At 38.7% G+C, this 19,828-nt stretch overlaps 1 protein-coding gene across 9 annotated transcripts in view; it reads right to left on the bottom strand.

The window, feature by feature from the left end:
• Positions 1–19,828, bottom strand: part of SMAD2 (SMAD family member 2) — a 97,487-nt gene that overhangs the window by 69,672 nt on the left and 7,987 nt on the right. Inside the window, exon 2 of one of the 9 annotated variants that reach the window (XM_033177805.1) lies at positions 17,532–17,630. The exons of the other annotated variants lie outside the window; for them this stretch is intronic. The gene's annotated coding sequence lies outside the window, so the exon portion shown is untranslated. The remainder of the gene's footprint in view (positions 1–17,531; positions 17,631–19,828) is intronic. 9 annotated transcript variants of the gene reach the window in all.

Genomic DNA, 19,828 nt, shown 5'->3' with positions numbered 1-19,828 from the left:
ATCAAAGTAAGAAGAAACCAGCCTACATGTGCACTGACATGACATATTAAATTGCAAGGATCCCACAGAGCAAGACTGCATCCATCCCAACCACTCATTCCCATAGGTTTCCACTAAGTACTTGCAAAAGTATGTCAAAGGTTGGGGAACATGGCTGGAAAGCTGAGGGAGATCCCTTAAGGAGCTTAAGATCTCCCACAAATGCAAACAATCTACCCTCTCAATGGGGGGTGGTGGGGAGGGACAGGCAAGAAAGGTGAGAAAAAGATGATCCCAAGATACTCTAGACATTGAGCTGCCAAGGGCTGGGGCAGGACAGAAGAGATGAGAAAAACTTTCACCCAGATACTCAGGACATTGACCTACCAAGGCTGAAATGAGCAGTGAACTTGAAGACAGGGTAGGATTGCTAAAAGAAACCTCAGGAAGGTATTAAGAGCAGAAAGATCTCTCACTGGGCACAAAAGCTGGGAGACAGGAATAGAGAGAGAGGGGGTGGGGGGAGAGAAAGAAAGTAAGAATGACCAAGAGATTGATAGCTGAGCTGTAGAGAAATCTCTCATGGTTCAGAAAGCTGATGGCTCAGCTATAAACCAAAACGAGATCCAAAATCACACTTGGACAACACAAGAAATGATGGACCATTTTCTAAAGGTAAATATTATTTACTTCAATCTCCATTGTTTTTATACAAATGTTCACCATTCATTCAAAAATTACAAGATACAGGAAGTAGCAAACAGTCAAAACATGAATAAAATCAGATAACTATAATAAAAATTCTAAAGAAGCTGATGGAACAGATGGCAACATGAATAATGGAAAAATTTCATCACAGACATCAAAGTTACAAAAGAAGATCGCAGGAAAATGTTAGAAATGAAAAATACAGTATTAGAAATTAAAGATATCATCAGATGGGCTTAACAGAAATAAGCAGTGAACTTGCAGACAGGCCAAATTAAAGTATGCAAATTAAAACACAAAGAGAGAAAAAACAGTGTAGGGAAAAAACTCAGAATATCCAAAACCAAATGTCAGTTGGGTTTAATTGGAGTGCCAGAGGAAGATGAAAGAGAATGGGGAACAAAAAAAATGTATGAAGAGATAATGGTCACAAACTTTTCAAGAGATGACAGATACTAACCCACATATGGAAAGAAAACACATTCATGGTCAACCTGCTGAATATTAAAGATAAAAGTAAGGATGAAAAGCCAGGCTAGGACAACAGTTAAGAATTCCTGGGAGCCCCAGACAGAAAGAGAATTTGCACTCATTCGCAAGCTCTTTTCCAAGGGCCTCAACTGAGTGCTCTTGAAAAAAGGCAGAAAATGGGCGAGAGCTCGTTCCTCTCCACTTGGTGGCATCTCGTATAAAGCAAATGCCTTCAACTATGACGGGAGATGCAGGAAAGTCTACCAAACCCAAAGGCAACCAAAGATCCCCTGCCTCAAGGGGAAAAGTAGAGCAAAAGACATGTGGTGTTGAGTTGGGGGATGTGTGGAGCACAACTTACTTGCCCATCTCCCACACACAAACATACCTTTCACTCTGTAACAATAACCACCACATTCTACTGCCAGGGGAAGCGAGGAAACATTGCTAGCACCAGTCCCAGACAAAGGTACACAGACGCTGCGGAATGAGAAACAACAGCTGTCTGATATTTAAAAAGGGACAACAAACTGGCTTGGACCCAAGATCCCATACTAATACATAGCAAAGGTCTGTTACTACTAGATGCAAAAACCCTTAACAAAATATTAGCAAATCACATCCAGCAACGTAAGAGAAAAGGTCATCATCACCAAGCAGGATTTATCCCAAGGAGAAAAACTGGTTTAGCATTCAAAAATCAAGCACCTCATTTATAGGACAAAGGAGAAAACACACCTATGATTCTCTCAAATGAGCAAGAAAAAAGGTATTTGAAAATGTTAATTCAACACTCATCTATAATTTAAAACTCCCAGCAACACTAAAAGAACGTTCTTCAATCTGAAAAGGACATCTATTAAAAACCTAGAGCTAGCATCATATGTCATGAAGAAACATTAAATCTCTCCCTTACAACTGGGAATAAGACAAGGATATCCACAGTTAACCTTTCTATTCAGTGATGCATTGGATGTTCTAGCAAGGACAACTAGGCAACAAAGAAAAGACAGACTGGAAAGAAATAAATAAAACTGACTTTATTCTACAGTGATATGACTGTCTCCATGGAAAAGTGCATGGAATCTACAAAAACACTGGAACTAGTAAGTAAATTTAGCAAGGTTTCAAGATAAAGGGTCAAGAGGCAAATTCAACATACAAAAGCTATTTCTACCTACAAGCAAAAACATTTGGAAAATGAAATTTCAAGAAATATGCTTGAAACAACAGATATTTTCTGCATATCTAAAGAAAGATACTCAAGATCTCAACACTAAGAATTACAAAATATTGCTAAGAAAAATGAAAAACACTGAACAAAGAGAGACCATGTTCATAGACTGGAAGACTCATATTGCTTAAATGTCCATTCTTTCCAATTTGATATATGGATTCAATGTAATCCCTACCAAAATTCCAGCAGAGTTAAGAAAGTCATACGATATAAAATTCATATGGAAACAAACAAACAAAAAAACTAGAATAACCAAACCATTCTTGAAAAACAAAATTGGAGGCCTTATACCACCTTATTTCAAGGTTTACTAAAAAGACTTAGTAATCAAGAGTATAGAGTAGGCATAAGAAAAAAAGCTCAGTGGAACAGAACAAGTCTAGAAATAGACCCACACATATACAGTCAACTCATTTTCCAATAAAGCACAAGGTCAATATAGTTTGCAACAACTTTTCAACAACATGGAAAATAATAAGCCTCAACCACAAGTGCATACCATCTTCAGCAGGAAAGCAGAATCTTAAGCTCTTAGAGGAAAACACAATACATTCATGACCTTAAAACATAAAAAGCATTAATCATAAAAGAAATACAGGTTGAGCCAGGCATGGTGGCTCACACCTGTAATCCCAGCACTTTGGGAGGCCAAAATAGGTGGACTGCTTGAGCTCAAGAGTTCAAGACCAGGCCGGGCGCGGTGGCTCAAGCCTGTAATCCCAGCACTTTGGGAGGCCGAGGCGGGCGGATCACGAGGTCAGGAGATCGAGACCATCCTGGCTAACACGGTGAAACCCCGTCTCTATTAAAAAATACAAAAAACTAACCGGGCGAGGTGGCGGGCGCCTGTAGTCCCAGCTACTCGGGAGGCTGAGGCAGGAGAATGGCGTAAACCCGGGAGGCGGAGCTTGCAATGAGCTGAGATCCGGCCACTGGACTCCAGCCTGGGCGACAGAGCGAGACTCCGTCTCAAAAAAAAAAAAAAAAAAAAAAGAGTTCAAGACCAGCCTGGGCAGCATGGCAAGATCCCATCTCTACTAAAATACAAAAAAATAGCTGGGCATGGTGCGTGCCTGTGCTCCCAGTTACTCAGGAGGCTGAGGTGGGAGGATCATTTCAGCACAGGGACATGGAGGCTGCAGTGAGCCAAGATCACTCCACTGCACTCCAGGCTGAGGCAGAGCAAGATCCTGTCTCAAGAAAAAGAAACAAAGAAAAAAAAGAAAGAAAGAAAGAAAAAGAAATACAGGCCAAGCATCCCAAATCTGAAAACTAAAATCTAAAATGCTCCAAAATTTGAAACTTCTTGAGTACCAACATGACACCCAAAAAACAATGGTCATTGTAGTATACAACTATAATGCAAATATTCTAAAAATTGGAAAATACCTGAACCACTTCTAGTCCCAAGCATTTTGGATAAGGGATACTGTGTATATAACATAAACCATCAAAATTTAAAAATCACACAAAAAGATAACCTCAGCTTTTTTGTTAAACAGAAAAAGAACAAATTACAGACATCTCATAAAAGAGGATACAGGAGCACATTAAGAGGTATTTAGTATCACCAATCATCAAGAAAACGCAAATTAAAACCATAATGCAATACCATTTCACACTATCTAGAATGGTTTAAAATTTTTCTGACACTACTAAATGTTGGTGAGGATGTGGAGTGTATTAGTATACTATCGCTGCTGTAACAATCACAATCACAGCACAAATTTAGCAAAATCAGTTTCAATGAAGTCACAGTGTTGGCAGGACTGATCCTCCTGGAGTGTCTGAGGAGAAGTTTGTCCTTGCCTTTTTCAGCTTCCAGTGGTTACCTGTAGTCCTTAGCTTGTGCTCCCTTCCCCACCTTCAGAGCACATCACTCCAATCTCTGCTTACATTGTCACACTGCCTTCTCTTCTGCATTCAAATCTCCCTCTACGGCCTTCTAATAAGAGCTCTTGGCATTCCATATAAAGCCCACCCAGATAATCCAGGATAATCTCCCCACTCAAAATCCTTGACTGAATCACATCTGTAAAGTCTCTTTTGTCATATAAAACAACATTCACAGGTTCTTGGGATTAGAACCTGAATATCTTTGGAGACCATGATTCAGCCTACCACATCAAGCAACTAGAACATTCATATACCAACGAAATGGAAGTATAAAATGGTACAGCACACTTGGAAAACCGTCAAGTTCCAAAAAGTTAAACATAGATCTACCCTGTATCACACATTCAGGAAAAATAAATACATATGTCCACAAAAAGAAACCTGTACAAGAATGTTCATAGTAGCCATGTTAATAATAGCCCAAAACTAAAAACAGTCAAAATACCAAAAGAAAACAAAAAATTATAGTGTACTCATAAAAAGGAATACTGCTCAGGAACAAATATGAATGAGTTTACACACCCCACAACATGGATCAGTCTCAAAAACATGCTGGGCAAAAGACAAAAAATATAGACTGATTTCATCCATGGCTTCCTACAACAGGCAAAACTAATCTAATGACAAGTCAAAATGATCGTCTCATAGGCATTGAGGAAGAGAAGTGGAAATGTTTGGACAGAAGCACAAAGTACCTTTCTAGGGTGATAGAAGTGTTCTCTATCTTTGTTTTATTCCTTCGCTCCTGTAAATCCACTGAATTCCTGAATGTTTTCTATCTTGTTTGAGAGGTAATCACACGTGAGTACAAATTACCAAAACTTACAGAACTGGCCAGGCCCAGTGGCTCACACCTATAATCCCAGCACTTTGGGAGGCTGAGGCAGACAGATCGCTTGAGTTCTGGAGTTCAAGACCAGCCTGGGCAACATGGCGAAACCCTTTCTCTACAAAAAATACAGAAAAAAATTAGCCATGTGCATGTCTATAGTCCTAGCTACTTGAAAGGATCACTTGAGCCCAGGAGGCAGAGGTTGCACTGAGCCGAGATCATCCCACTGCACTCCAGCAGCCTGGGCGACAGTGAGACTCTATCTCAAAAACACTCACAGAACTGAACATTTAAAGTTTGTGCATCTTAGCAATGTAAATTACAATTCAAAAAAATTGAAAAGGTGCTGGACAAACATATTAAGAAGTTCCTAAATAAACAGACTTCTTTACTGAAGAACTTCTCAAAAGCTTCAACATGTCAACGCACATTGTAAATTTCAGAAGACAGGAGGCTGCAAGTGACCAAGATGTAAGCTTAGAAGGGTCTATGCAGAAGTGTACATGCAGATAGCCTCCGCAAGTACATGTAGGCAAATGTTCGTGGATGGAAGGTGGAAGGGGTATTGTTTTGAGGACAAAAATTGAGAGCCCAAATGACAGCCATCACAAACTTACATGAGGCACTGACAAAATGGTTGTTCTAACAGCTATACAATTGACCCCTGGATAACATGAGTTTAAACTGTATAGGTCCACTTATACACAGATTTTATTCAAGAAACATTGCAAAATGTCTTGGAGATCTGAGATAATCTGAAAAAAAAAAACTCAGAAAAACCAGGTAGCCTAGAAACACTGAAAAAAACTAAGAAAACATATGTTATAAATGCATAAAAGACATGTAGATACTAGCCTATCATTTACCACCACGAAATACAAAAATCTACTATAAAAAGTTAAAATTGATCAAAACTTACACAAACACAGACCATATATGGAGCCATTTACAGTCAAGAGAAATGTAAACATTCAGATGAAGTATTAAATCGTAACTACATAAGATTAACGGTAGTACATACTGCACTACTGTAATAATTTCATCGCCACCTCCTGTTGCTATCACGGTGAGCAGAAGTATTGCAGGTATCCACTGAGTGGGGCTAATCATCTCTGCATGAGCAGTTCTTCTCTCCAGTAAATTGAGTATCACAGTAAAAAGTGATCTCTCACATATCTCATGTAATTTTCACCATGTGTAGTGCAAGACCATAAGCCTTGACTAACACCATGAGATCCATATGATGTATCACTAGTGATGCTGAAAGTGCTCCCAAGAAGCAGAGAAAAATCAGGACATTACAAGAAAAACTCCAATTGCTTGGTATGTACCGCAGACTGAGGTCTGCAGCTGCAGTTGCCCGCCATTTCGAGATAAATGAATCCAGTGTAAGAACTACTGTTTAAAAAAAAAAGAAATTTGTGAAGCTGTCACTGCAGCTACGCCAGCAGGTGTGAAGACCTTGCACCTTCTGTGAAACAACTTTTTATCTCATATTGAAAATTCAGGTTTTAAGTGGGTACAGGATTGCTATAAAGAAAGGCGTACCTATAGACTATCATATGGTTTGAGAAAAAGTGCAGTCATTATATGACAACTTAAAGCAAAATTAAAGTGAAGGATCTAAAGCTGGAAAATTTAATGAAAGCAAAAGATGTCTGAGAATTTAGAAAGAGGTGTGGCTTAAGAAATGTCAAGATAACAGGAAAGGAGCTTCTGCCAACCAAAGTAGATGAGTTCCCAGGTGCCATTAAGAAAATCATTGAGGAGAAAGGGTGTCTGCCTGAACAGGATTTTAATGCAGACGCAAGCGCTCTATTCTAGAGGGAAAAACTGCCACAAAGGACATTTATTAGCAAAAAGAGAAGCAAGTACCAGGATTTGAGGTAGGAAAGGACAGGCTAACTCTACTGTTTTGTGCAAATACAGTCAGGTTTATGATTAGGACTGCCCTTCTCTATAAGGCTGCTGACCTCCAATCCTTGAAGGGAAAAGATAAATACCAGCTGCCACAACAAAAAGGCCAGGGCAGCCAGAACCCATTTTCTGGATTTGTTCCACCAATGCTTTGTCCCTGAAGTCAAGTACCCTGCCAGTAAAGGACTGTCTTCTAAAGTTCTTTTGAAATTGAACAATGTCCCTGGTAACCCATAATCCCATGATTCCAACACCAAATGTGTCAAAGTTATCTACTTGTCCCAGAGGACATTAATAACACCTCTAAATCAGCCTCTAGATCAGGGAGTCGTAAGGACCTTTAAGGCTTATTACACACAGTACTCCATGGAAAAGATTGTCAATGCTACAAAAAAGAACTCTGATAGAGTGTCACCAAAGTGTGGAAGGATTACGCCATTGAAGATGTCATTGCTGTAATAGAAAAAAGCCACGGAAGTCATCAAGTCCAAAATGATACATTCCTACTGGAGAAAACAGTGTACAGATATGCCTGACTTCACAGGATTTACACCAGAGCCTATCGAGGAAATCATAAGAGACTGTGGATATGGCAAAAAAAAAAAAAAAAAAAAAGGTGGGGGGGGAGGAGTGAAGGGCTTCAAGATACGGATCTTTTTAGAGAAATTCAAGGGCTAACAGACTCCACATCAGAGGAATTAACAGAAGACAACATAATGGAGACCAGTGCTTCTAAATCAGCTCTAGATGATGAGGAAGAAGATGCAGAAGCAGTGCCAGAAAACAAAAGACATAGGACAATCTAGCTATAATATGGTTCCAGTTATTCAAGGCTGCTTTTGACTTATAACACTGATTCTTCTATGCCATGGGCACTGAAACTAAAGCAAAAGGTGTAAGGAGGATTGGTACCACACAGAAACATTTTCAGAGAAATGAAAATGCAAAAAAGTCAGGCAAAAATTAATTATTTTCATAAAGTTGCACTGAATGTGCCTGACTCCCAGTCTGCCTCTTCCACCTGTGAGACAGCATGACCAACTACTCCTCAGCCTACTCAGAATGAAGACAATGAGGATGAAGACCTTCATGATGATCCACTTCCACTAAGTGAATAGTATATGTATTTTCTCTTCCTTATGATTTTCTTAGTTTCTTTTCTCTAGCTTAAAGAATACAGTTTATCATGCATGTGACATACAAAATATGGGTTAATCAACTGTTTATGTATTGGTAAGGCTTCCAGTCAACAGTAGGTAATAAGTTTTAAGAGAGTCAAAAGTTATATACAGATTCTTCACTGTGCAGGACAGCATCCCAACCACCACATTGTTCAAGGGTCAACTGTATATTTACTAAAAAAGAAACTAAGTAAAAGCTCAAAAAAGAACTTTAAATGATCAAAAGAATGTTCTCAAAAAAGTCCTCAAACTGAAGATATTCAGCCCTTGGTATAATTTGTTAGAAAATATAATGGCCCTAACTGCTGGATGTGGTGACTCACGCCTGTAATCCCAGCACTTTGGGAGGCCAAGGCGGGGGCTGAGGCCGGTGGATCACGAGGTAAAGAGTTCAAAACCAGCCTGACCAACATGGTGAAACCCCGTCTCTACTAAAAACACAAAAATTAGCTGGGCAAGGTGGCAAGTGCCCATACTCCCAACTACTCAGGAGGCTGAGGCAGGAGAACCCGGGAGGCAGAGGTTGCAGTGAGCCAAGACCACGCCGCTGCACTCCAGCCTGGGCAACAGAGCGAGACTCCATCTGAAAAGAAAAGAGAAGAGAAGAGAAGAGAAGAGAAGAGAAGAGAGAGAAGAGAGAAGAGAGAAGAGAAGAGAATGGCCATAACCTAATATAATCATACTCACGCCACTCAAAACAGAAAAAAAATTAATGCGTCCTCAAGCTCAATTCAGGAGACTGGTCCCAAGGCCTCCCTCCAGGAAGAGGCAACACAGCATGCCAAATTTCATAAATTTGGCCATGTCAATCCTTTTTAGGGATGTATGGAATGCCACATAACAATACTGCATCAGCAACCCTGGAGTCCAACTAGGGTTCAAACACTAAAAATTTGAAAGGAGTCAATAATAGGATTATGTAACTTTCTTTAGCAATATAGTAGAAATGGTGGGAAAATGAGGTTTGCGCAAAACTAGGGAATTGTAATGCAAATAAAAGAGCAACAGTGAACTTAACAGTAACCCGGTTAAACTGTAATACGACACACAAATAAGCACTGTAGTATGTAACTTGATAAAATAAAGCAAATACACAAAACTCCATCAAACACACGTAATAATCTACCAACTAAAAACCTGGGACTATTGGGCAGCAAAAAGTGTACCTGGCTACCTTTGGCCCCTGTTGGAATCCTACTCTGTGCCACAAAATATGCTCTAGAGGAGCCAACTACAGACACCGTAGTATGCAGCACAGTCTTATCATAGCACAGAGAACAGGATTAATTCAACCTTTGGAAAGGAAAGGTGTCACTAAAGTTGACACCAGAGCACAAGTACTGAGAGAGAGAATACACCAGGTGGGAAGTTCAGCATGTTTTCTAAAGACAGGAAATGTTCTAGGAGAGATGAAAAATTTAGGTTATCACTAAAATATGGTGCACAGGAAGCACTGTGGTAGAAGATGAGGGGAAAATAAGACCAATGCAGATTAAAAAGTGAAGACAGAAATTACTGCTAATGATAGGAGTATTACTTCATTTATTTCAGTGACAATTTGCATTTTGCTGATCTACTGGATGTGCAGTTTAGGGAAAAGGATTGAAACACAACTAATGTGACCAACTACCTAATGTAGCATGTAGTGGTACATTCATCACTATTTGGAATGAGGAAAGAAAAACAACCATGAAGGCTAAAGGGTCAGTTTTATACATGCCTTTATGTAAGTAACTATGTTCATCACATGGCCAGGAGACAGCATAAAATACAGTAGACTCGGGAGATAGCAATCAATGTATAAGTAAGGGTGTGTGCTGGGGCTAGCTGAGACAACTGGTGTCTTGAAGAAAAGCAGAGCGCCCAGTCTCTAGGCTTGGTTTCTGAGGACTGTCCAGACCTGTTCCAACTCCACAATTATATCCTCAGAACAAAACCTCTTTTTGAGTTAACATGAGTAATATCTCTGTTCCTTGCGAAAAACTGATAGAAAAAGCAAAATTTAAGAAGAATCTCGTTAGAAGTATCTATATCTTTTGTTCAATTACTCCATTCATAAGAATTTAGCTTAAAAAAATGAATAAAAAATGAAGCTTCTGTATAAACAGCAAAAACAAAAGTGATTTCCAGCATTAGGAGGAATGAGAGTAAATCGTTTCTGTAACACCTTCTTTTGAAACGGAGTTTCACTCTTGTTGCCCAGGCTGGAGTGCAAGGGCGTGACTTGACTCACTGCAACCTCCGCCTCCCGGGTTCAAGCAATTCTCCTGCCTCAACCTCTGGAGTAGCTGGGATTACAGGCAGGTGCCAACACGCTGGTCTCATTTTTTGTATTTTTAGTAGAGACGGGGTTTCACCATATTGGCCAGGCTGGTCTCGGACTCCAGACCTCTCAGATGATCCATCTGCCTCGGCCTCCCAAAGCGCAGGGACTACAGGCATGAGCCATCGCGCCCAGCTTCTGTTACACTTTTGTCAGGAGAAATGTTTCTTATGAGTTAAGCTGTATTCCTAAAGTTTTCTGTAAAATCTTTACAGTATTTTTTCTTCACTGAAATGAAACTACCTTAAGTTAAGCCTATTCTGGGTCATCTGAATGGCCACATGACCTGGTATTGCCACATGATTTCAGTGTCCCATGTCTTCCAAGAGGAGTTAAAACCATTTTGGAACTAAGTGAACACTTAAAGTTACCAGCCTTACCTTTGCATGTCTCAGTAACCACAGCTGGCTGACATCTGTCTAATATCTCTGGAAAATTTTAAAATTATGTAATAAAATAACATTTGTTGTTAAGTAATGCTGATAATACATCTCAGTTAAGCTTTTATTTTAAAAACTGAAGTATTTTTAGCCAATATTTTTGAAGTGTAAATAGACTGAATGTAGGTTGACAAGGAACAGATAACGATGTGTTCCAGGTTAAAAACAAATGAAACACAAAAAAGAAAACTAGACTTATGATCAAGTTGCCATCAAAATATGAATGAGTCATTTACAGAATACACAGATTTCCTTCAATGGTGTGGCAGCAAATTCTCTACTGAAATAAATGTTCAACATCTGCAGAATTGAAATCTAAGTTCAGATACTAATTCTAATTCCAGCAATAAGTGATACTTACATAATGCAGATTTCAAAAGAACACAAAGACTTTATCTTTACAGTTGAATAAGTCAGCTTACCAAATGATATCTCAGTAAAATTAGGATTCTAAGACTACTCACCGAAAAGTTTCAATAAGGTAAGAGTTCTAATTATCCTGAACTCGTAGTAAAGCCTTCAAGTTATTAACTCTATACTCTAGGTTGACAAATAGCATTCTCTGCACATTTAATTAAACAGTATATATTCTTTGCAGAGTCCTCAACTACATGGTCCTTTTCTTACTGTTTTTATTCTGACATAACTCTATCACTGAGTATGTATTACAAAAAAATCTCCAAATCCTTAGAATGACTTTTCATTTTATATTGTCTTTTGGAACACATAAAGTTATATTTTAATTAAAAATCTTTTATGACACAACCTTGCCTCTTTTCAAAGAAATCTTGCTCTGCCTCTAAATATGGTAGGAAACATTTACTGAGTGCTTAAAACTAAGAGTCCAGTAAGCAAGAATTCCAAATCCTAAGAACCAACTGGGGTAGGTACTATTATTTACAAATGAGGAATGTGAGGCACAAATAAATACCCCAATGTAATACAGAGAATCCCCTCTAGATACTCTTATGGACACTTCAGTTTTACTTTTCAAATAAAGTTTCTAAAAGAAAGATCAGAAATTTGGTTTTAAGAGGTGAGACAGTGATCTAACCATCTCTCATAAGGACAGCCTGTGTATTCAAGTTTATCTTTCACTAAGTCATAATGCCACTTCTGCCGCATAGCAAATTCATACTAAATAAAGTACTGATCGCACACTTTCTGTTATTTGTTCACACTTAACATCAAGGTAAGAGAATATTAATTACTACTGCTTTCTAGTTAGTCTTGATATTTGCCAGGGTGATCCTCCTTCCTTACTTTTCAGATGTGTAGTATTGCTGGTTACTTTAAGTTTAGCATGTTCTACAAAAATCCTACAGGATTTTGACTGGAAGTGCAACGAATTTATATTAGTTTATGGAAAACATATTTATGATATCAAGTACTCCTACTATGCAAATGAATATTTCCATTTATTTATCTACTGATAAGTTGCATAATTTTCTCCATAAAAAACCTTACAGCTTGTTAAATTTCCTTATTTCTCCAGATATCTTGGTTTTTATTGTAAATGGAGACAAACTATACAAAAATATTATACCGAACACTCTTGTACTTTCCATCTAGCTGTCATATCTTAGCATTTTGCAGTACTTGATCAGATGTAAGAAATAAGACAAGATATGGATACAGCTAAAGCTCCCCATGCATTCCTTTTTGATACCATTTCCCTCCCCCTTGCTTCTCAGAGATAATCACTACCCTGATGTTCCCCCATGGTCATTTAACAGTTTTGCTACATATTGTATCCATACAATACAGTTCTGTACATTTTATAAACTTATATGAAAGTCTGATACTGTTCAGTACATGCTGATACATATATAATCCTAAATCCTAAGTTCATTCATTTTAGCTGTCACATGGCATTCCATTTTATGACTAGCACAGTTCATTGTCCATTCACTCTGGATGACTAGTTAGGTTTCCAATTTTCCTCTCTCACAACCTGCTACGAATACGCTGGCATATATCATTTTATACTAGGTAAAAGCTCTTCTAGGGCAGAAGCTTTCAACCTTTTTAACCAAAAAAAGTCCCACAGTGAAAAGTACATTTTACACTGCAAGCTAGTATATACACACACTTAGCTAGATGAGACATTTCACCACACGCTGCACTCTACAATTTCTCTAAACTGAGGGTCGTGAGCCATGAGTGAGCATGAAATCAATAATTCTAACAAATGTTTACACTCATGTAACCACCATCCCAAACAAGACAACATTTCCAGCATCTCAGATGTCCCCCTTATGTCCCTTTTCAGTCTATCCACCCTCCCCATCCCAGGCAACTACTGACTTCTGTCACTGAGTATTAATTTTACCTGTTCTAGAAATTCATATAGATGGAATTATGCTGTCAGTACTCTGTGTTTTTTTAACACTCTTTCGAAAGTTCTCTTGTATTCATTTTCTAAGAATTTTTGTCACGAAGAAACACTAAATGTTATCATATGCTTTCCCGTTGTCCAAAGTTATATGACTTTTCTCCTTTAATGTGTTAACATGATGAATTTCATTTACGAGTTTTCTAATGTTTAATCATCACTACATTCCTGAGACAAACCCTAATTAGTCATGGTATTTTTGTTTTGAGTAAATGCTAACTTTTTTTTTTTTTTTGAGACGGAGTCTCGCTCTGTCGCCCAGGCTGGAGTGCAGTGGCCAGATCTCAGCTCACTGCAAGCTCCGCCTCCCGGGTTTACGCCATTCTCCTGCCTCAGCCTCCCGAGTAGCTGGGACTACAGGCGCCCGCCACCTCGCCCGGCTAATTTTTTGTATTTTTTTAGTAGAGACGGGGTTTCACAAGGGTTAGCCAGGATGGTCTCGATCTCCTGACCTCGTGATCCGCCCGTCTCGGCCTCCCAAAGTGCTGGGATTACAGGCTTGAGCCACCGCGCCCGGCCTGAGTAAATGCTAACATTTTACAAACTACAATTTTTATTGCCACATTCATTGCTGAGAATGCAGCCTATATCCCTTTCTCACACTATCCAGTTGGGGTATCAAGATTATAGTAGCCTTGCAAAGTAATTTTTCTGTAACATTTTGTATAAGATTTGAGTTAATTCCTCATGTTTGGTTGCACTTGTCCATATGGGGTTTTCATTTGCAGTCTGGTGTTTTCCTTGAGGACTTAAAATTTTATATTGGTACAGGTATATTTATTTTGTTTTGTTCTGAGAAAGAATCTCACTCTGTCGCCGAGGCTAGAGTGCAGTGGCACAATCTTGTCTCACTGCAACCTCTGCCTCCTGGGTTCAAGTGATTCTCCTGCCTCAGTCACCTGATTAGCTGGGATTACAGGCGCCTGCAACCACGCTTGGCTAATTTTTGTTATTTTTGATAGAGATGGCGTTTCACCATGTTGGCCAGGCTGGTCTCGAACTGCTGACTTCAAATGATCCACCCACCTCAGCCTCCCGAAGTGGTAGCCACCACGCCCAGTCTGGTATAGGTATATTTCCAACATGACTTTATGTTTCTTTTTTTTTTTTTTTTTGAGACAGAGTCTTGCTCTGTCGCCCAGGCTGGAGTGCAGAGGCACTATCTTGGCCCACTGCAAGCTCCGCCTCCCAGGTTCACGCCATTCTCCTGCCTCAGCCTCCCAAGTAGCTAGGACTACAGGCGCCCGCCACCAGGCCTGGCTGATTTTTTTTGTATTTTTAGTAGAAACGAGGTTTCATCGTGTTAGCCAGAATGGTCTCGATCTCCTGACCTCGTGATCCGCCCACCTCAGCCTCCCAAAGTGCTGAGATTACAGGCGTGAGTCACCGCGCTCGGCCGCCTTTTAAGTTTTTAAATCATAATCTAGTGAAGTTTCTAATTCTTATTAAGCCAACTATGTAATTTATTTTGCTAGAAATTGTCCACTTTACCTGTTTCCAAATTTAAAGAAATAAAACTGTTCACAGTATTCTTGCAGTTTTAAAATCTCAATTTGTCTGCAGTTACACCACCTCTTCATTTCCAATACATTTGTCCATTTTTTTTCTCCTCTATCAATCCTGGCACTCTTTTCAACTTAGTTACATACACTAAACCAAAGGTACTATTTTTGTTGTTGTTGTTGAGATGGAGTCGCGCCCTGTCGCCCTGGCTAGAGTGCAGTGGTGCAATCTCAGCTCACTGCAACCTTTGCCTCATGGGTTCAAGCGATTCTCCTTACAGAATGTATCAACTGTAATTGTTGGGGGCTTGCTAATTGTACTCTTCTAATCCTTTATAACCTTGTAGTTTTTTAAATCTACCTATCTACCTTTTCATAAATTACTGAGAGGTACATTAAAATTTTCTACTACAATTACAGATTTGATTTATCCCTGTAATTCTTATCTTATTTTGTGTTTTCTAATATCTATCCATTTTTCTTTGCTTTTTTATTCTTCCCTGCCTTATACTGGAGTGATCAAATTCTCTTCATTTGCACCCCTCATCCCCACTGACTTGGAGTTACACATTATTCTATTTCAATTCTTTTGGAGAGTTATTGGTAAAAAATTTTTAATGGAAAACTTTAACTTATCATTGCATTGCAGATGAAAACAGTCTATTAAAAACCATAATAAAGAATTTTTTTTAAGAGATGGGTTCTCCCTACGTTGCCCAGGCTTTAACTCCTGGACTCAAGCGATCCTCCTGCCTCAGCCTCCCAAAGTGCTAGGATTACAGGCATGAGCCACCACACCCGACCAAGGGAATATCTAAAAAGCAGAAACCTCATGATAGGGAGAAGAGGTAAGGAGAAAACAGAAGCAAACTTTTAATGGCTGGAAAATGGGTGAGTAGTAATTGAACAGATCAGAAACTACTAACTCTAGGCTAGCTGTAGGGAAAGCTGAACACAAACGATCAACACAGAAATCCTCAAAAAGTTAAGGAACCAACAGCAAGTCACGGCAAGAACTGAGGGCCAGGCGGGGGAAGGAGTAATAGGTGGTACTTGTTAGAGCTTTGTAGAAAAGAATTCAGTTCTTAGATTTGCGCCCCTACTGTCTCTGGTTAACTAATCCTCTGCCTCAACGTTTACTTTCTGCAAAGGGGAAAACAACAATCCCTGGACTAGGAGATGGCCTGGGTATAAATAGAAAGAAAAGAGGGTGTTAATGAACATAAGCACACTATGCTAAACGTCGACTCCCAAACCTCTTCCTCCACTGGGTTCTGGCTCCCAAATACTAGCAGCCAGACCTCCGCCCAGTTATTCAGATCAAAAGACTTCACCAGGGTACCTGACCAACCCAGGAGGAAAGGCATACAGATGCTAATATTGGGAGTTTACCAACAAACAGCCTGCTCAGATCCCTCTCCAGTGAAACTGAAAGGATACAAGTTTCACCCACACATTCAGTTTTTGATCAGCTTTTTAGATCCCCACTTCTTAAGAATTACTTTATCTGAGGAAAAACGTCAAACAAAATCAGAAAAAAATCCGCTTCAAGAAAAGACTATACAGAGAAAGAAAACACTTTTAAAACATCAATATGGCCAGAGAAACAAGACTTAGCAACCCTGAAGAAAGAGCAGCATGCTCTCAAACGCAGCATTCAGAGAACTGAACAGCTCTTGCGTAGCTTGATAACTCATGACAGCAGAAATAGGGGGGAAAAATCAATAGAAGTGCTAGAAGATAAAGTAGAAGAAATCTTCCAGAAATGAGAAAAGAAAGACAGGAAACAGTAGAGAAAAAGCGAAAAAAATTGGAAGGCTGGTTCCAGAGATCCAATGTCCCAACAGCAATTCCAAATACAGAGATGCAGAGTAGGGGAGTCAGATAAATTAAGAAAAAGCCCCTGAACTGAAAGATGGGAGTTTCCAGATGGAAAGGGCCCATCAAGACCCCAGTAAAATAAATGAAAACAAACCTACATGAAGGCCCATGGTAGCGAAACCAGAATGCCAAGGACAAAAAAAGGGCCTAAAGTTTCCAAGGAGGAAAAAAAAACCAAAAAAATAGGTTATACAGAAAACAATCAAAACGCCTTTGGTTTTGTCAACAGTACACTGTAAATAAAGTCAAGAGAGCAATGGCTTCATAATCCTGGACTTCATAATTTTTCAAAAAAAAAAAAAAGTCCAACCTAGACTTATGTTACCCAGAACAAAGGCATTAATATCTCCAAGTATTTACCGCCCCGCCCCTCCCTCCCCGCGCCAACACACTCTCCAGGAAGGTCCTGAAGAATATGTCTTCACTGATGAGAGCTATAATGATAAATGGATAAGGGTGATTGATGGGGCCATAAAGAACAGTTTTTAACCACTCTTTACCAACATCTCAGCAGATTTCTGATTCCAAAGATTACAATGCAAAAGAAAAAAATTTAAACAAGAATTCTTATATTTGTACATATTTATATATGTATGGATTTATTTAGACCAGTACTATTCAACAGAAACAGGATGCAAACCATATACAGTTAAATTTTTTATCAGCCACATTAAAAAAGTGAAAACAGGTGTGCTTTAGTCAGTTCAGGCTGCTATAACAAAGTACTATAGACTATGTGGCTTATAAACAACAGAAATTTATTTCTCACAGTTCCGGAGGCTGCAAGTCCGAGATCAGGGTACCAGCATGGTTAGGTTCCAAGTAAGGGCCCTCTTCTGGGTTGCAGACTGCCGCTTTTTTCGGGTATCTACACATGGAGGACAGAATGCTAACAAGGGTCTCTTTCATGAAGGCACTAATCCCATTCATGAGGGCTCATTATCTCTCAAAGATCCCATTTCCTGATGCCATCACAACAGGAATTACAAGATGAAATCATAATTTAATAATTTTATTAATTTAACCCAATATATCCAAAATACTATTTCAATTTGCAATCGGTATTAAAAACCACTGAAATATTCAACATTCTGTTTTTGTACTGTCAGAAAATTAGTGTGTATTTGATGCTTGTGGTCCATCTCGATTCCAAGAGTTCAATAGCCACATGTGGCTAGTGGCTATCACACTGGACAGAGCAACTCTAGAAGGATGAACGAGAAGCTAGAAACAGTGATTACATTTCTGGGAAGCACAACTGGGCACCGGGAGGTAGGAGATGTGAAGGAGACTTAGTTTTCTCAGTATTTACTATTTTGTTCTCTTTGACTTTTATACCATGTGCATGTGTTATTCGAAAAAAATGAATGAAGCACATTCTCTAAAATAAATTACAAATGTAGATATTCTTTGAACTACTTCTAGCAAACTATCTTACAGACAAACCTGCAAAGGAGCAAAATGCTATATAAACGAAGTTATTTGTTGTAGCATTGTTTTTAATACCACAAAACTGGAAATCATCTAAACGTTCAACAGAGGACTGATGATATATTCACACATCTGGCCAGGCACAGTGGCTCACACCTGTAATTCCAAAACTTTGAGACTAGCAACTGTATGGCAAAGAACAGACCGATAAAGAGACTCTTCACTGCGTATCCCTGAATTTTGGATTGCAGTCATGTATTACGTATATAAAAATTCACTATTCCACATGCAGCTGTAGATCTGTTTTCACTGACCCTGCCTTGCCTTGCTGTGATATTTAAGTCCATCGAAAGCCTGTTTTTCCAGTTCCTCCATAGAGAGGTCTGAGGCTTCTTTCTCCCAGAAGCCCCAGATGTTTCAATGATATGAGAACAGTTTTTATTTTTTAATTTTTTTAAGCACACAGTTCCCAGAGTTCTGTCTCCTTTCATTGAATGGTATTATAATCTCAGCCCCTCAGCCCCAGCTACTGAATCTTATCTCTAGTAAATGCCCCACAGCCAGACTTTCCTTAAAGTTGACTGATTTTTCTAAGTTTCTAGTACCTGGGCACTTTCCCTCCCCCTTTAAGATAACCTATATACATAAGAGAAAACTTGTTTTATATTTTATCCAACATTTTCATCTATTTACAGTAGGAAGAATGGGCCTAACTTGTGTCTGTCTCATTTTAAGAAATTTAGATAAAGACAGTATAAACAATAATAGCAAACACTGAAGAAGGTATGATCATTGAGAAGAGACTGCTAAACTTGGCAGTTCATCTGGAAGGCCAGTAGGCAGGGAAATGTGAAAAAAAAAGGTTAAAAAAAATTTCACAAAGTTGAAGTCAAGGACAGATAGTGAGTAAATGTAGAATGCAAATGTAGATTGCACTTTTAAAAGGTATGGAGGGAAGAGAAATTTCAAATCTTCAAACTGCAGGGAAATGCAAAATATTCCCCAAATACCTATGTGAATTTTTATTTCAAAAGAAAACCAAAGTTAATTATTTCAATATAACATACTTTAAATATGATGGTGCTGCCTCATCTACAACATCTAAGGTCCCACTAGAAATAATACAAAATCACTATATCTGTGGGTTCCAAATACATGGATTAAACCAACCATGGATAAAAAATATTCAGGAAAAAACTGTGACTGTACTGAACATGCACAGACTTTTTCTCATCATTTCTAAAACAATACAGAATAACAACTATTTACATTATATTAGATATTAAGTAATCTAGAGACAATTTAAGAATAACAATAAAACGTGCATAAAACAAATTCTACACCATTTTATATAAGGGACTTCAGCATTCTCAGATTCTGGTGCCTGCAGGAGGGTCCTGGAAGCAATCCTCTATGGAGACCCAGATTTTTAGCAATATATGTTCAAACATACTACAAGGCAGAGAAAAAAGCAGCAGAATTTTAGTCAAATAAATAATTCATTAGTAACTGGGATAACAGAAAACCTCAAAAAAATTAAAATACATAAAAGCCAATTTTTTAAAAACAGATTTTTCAATTATCACTATAACTATGTTCTTTCCAAAGCGTAAGCTAGTAAAAGACACTGCCAAC

This window comes from Trachypithecus francoisi, unplaced genomic scaffold (assembly GCF_009764315.1).
Source record: "Trachypithecus francoisi isolate TF-2019V2 unplaced genomic scaffold, Tfra_2.0 Lachesis_group19, whole genome shotgun sequence".
Classification (NCBI taxonomy): Eukaryota; Metazoa; Chordata; class Mammalia; order Primates; family Cercopithecidae; genus Trachypithecus; species Trachypithecus francoisi.
This window is presented reverse-complemented; position numbering and strand designations above follow the sequence as displayed.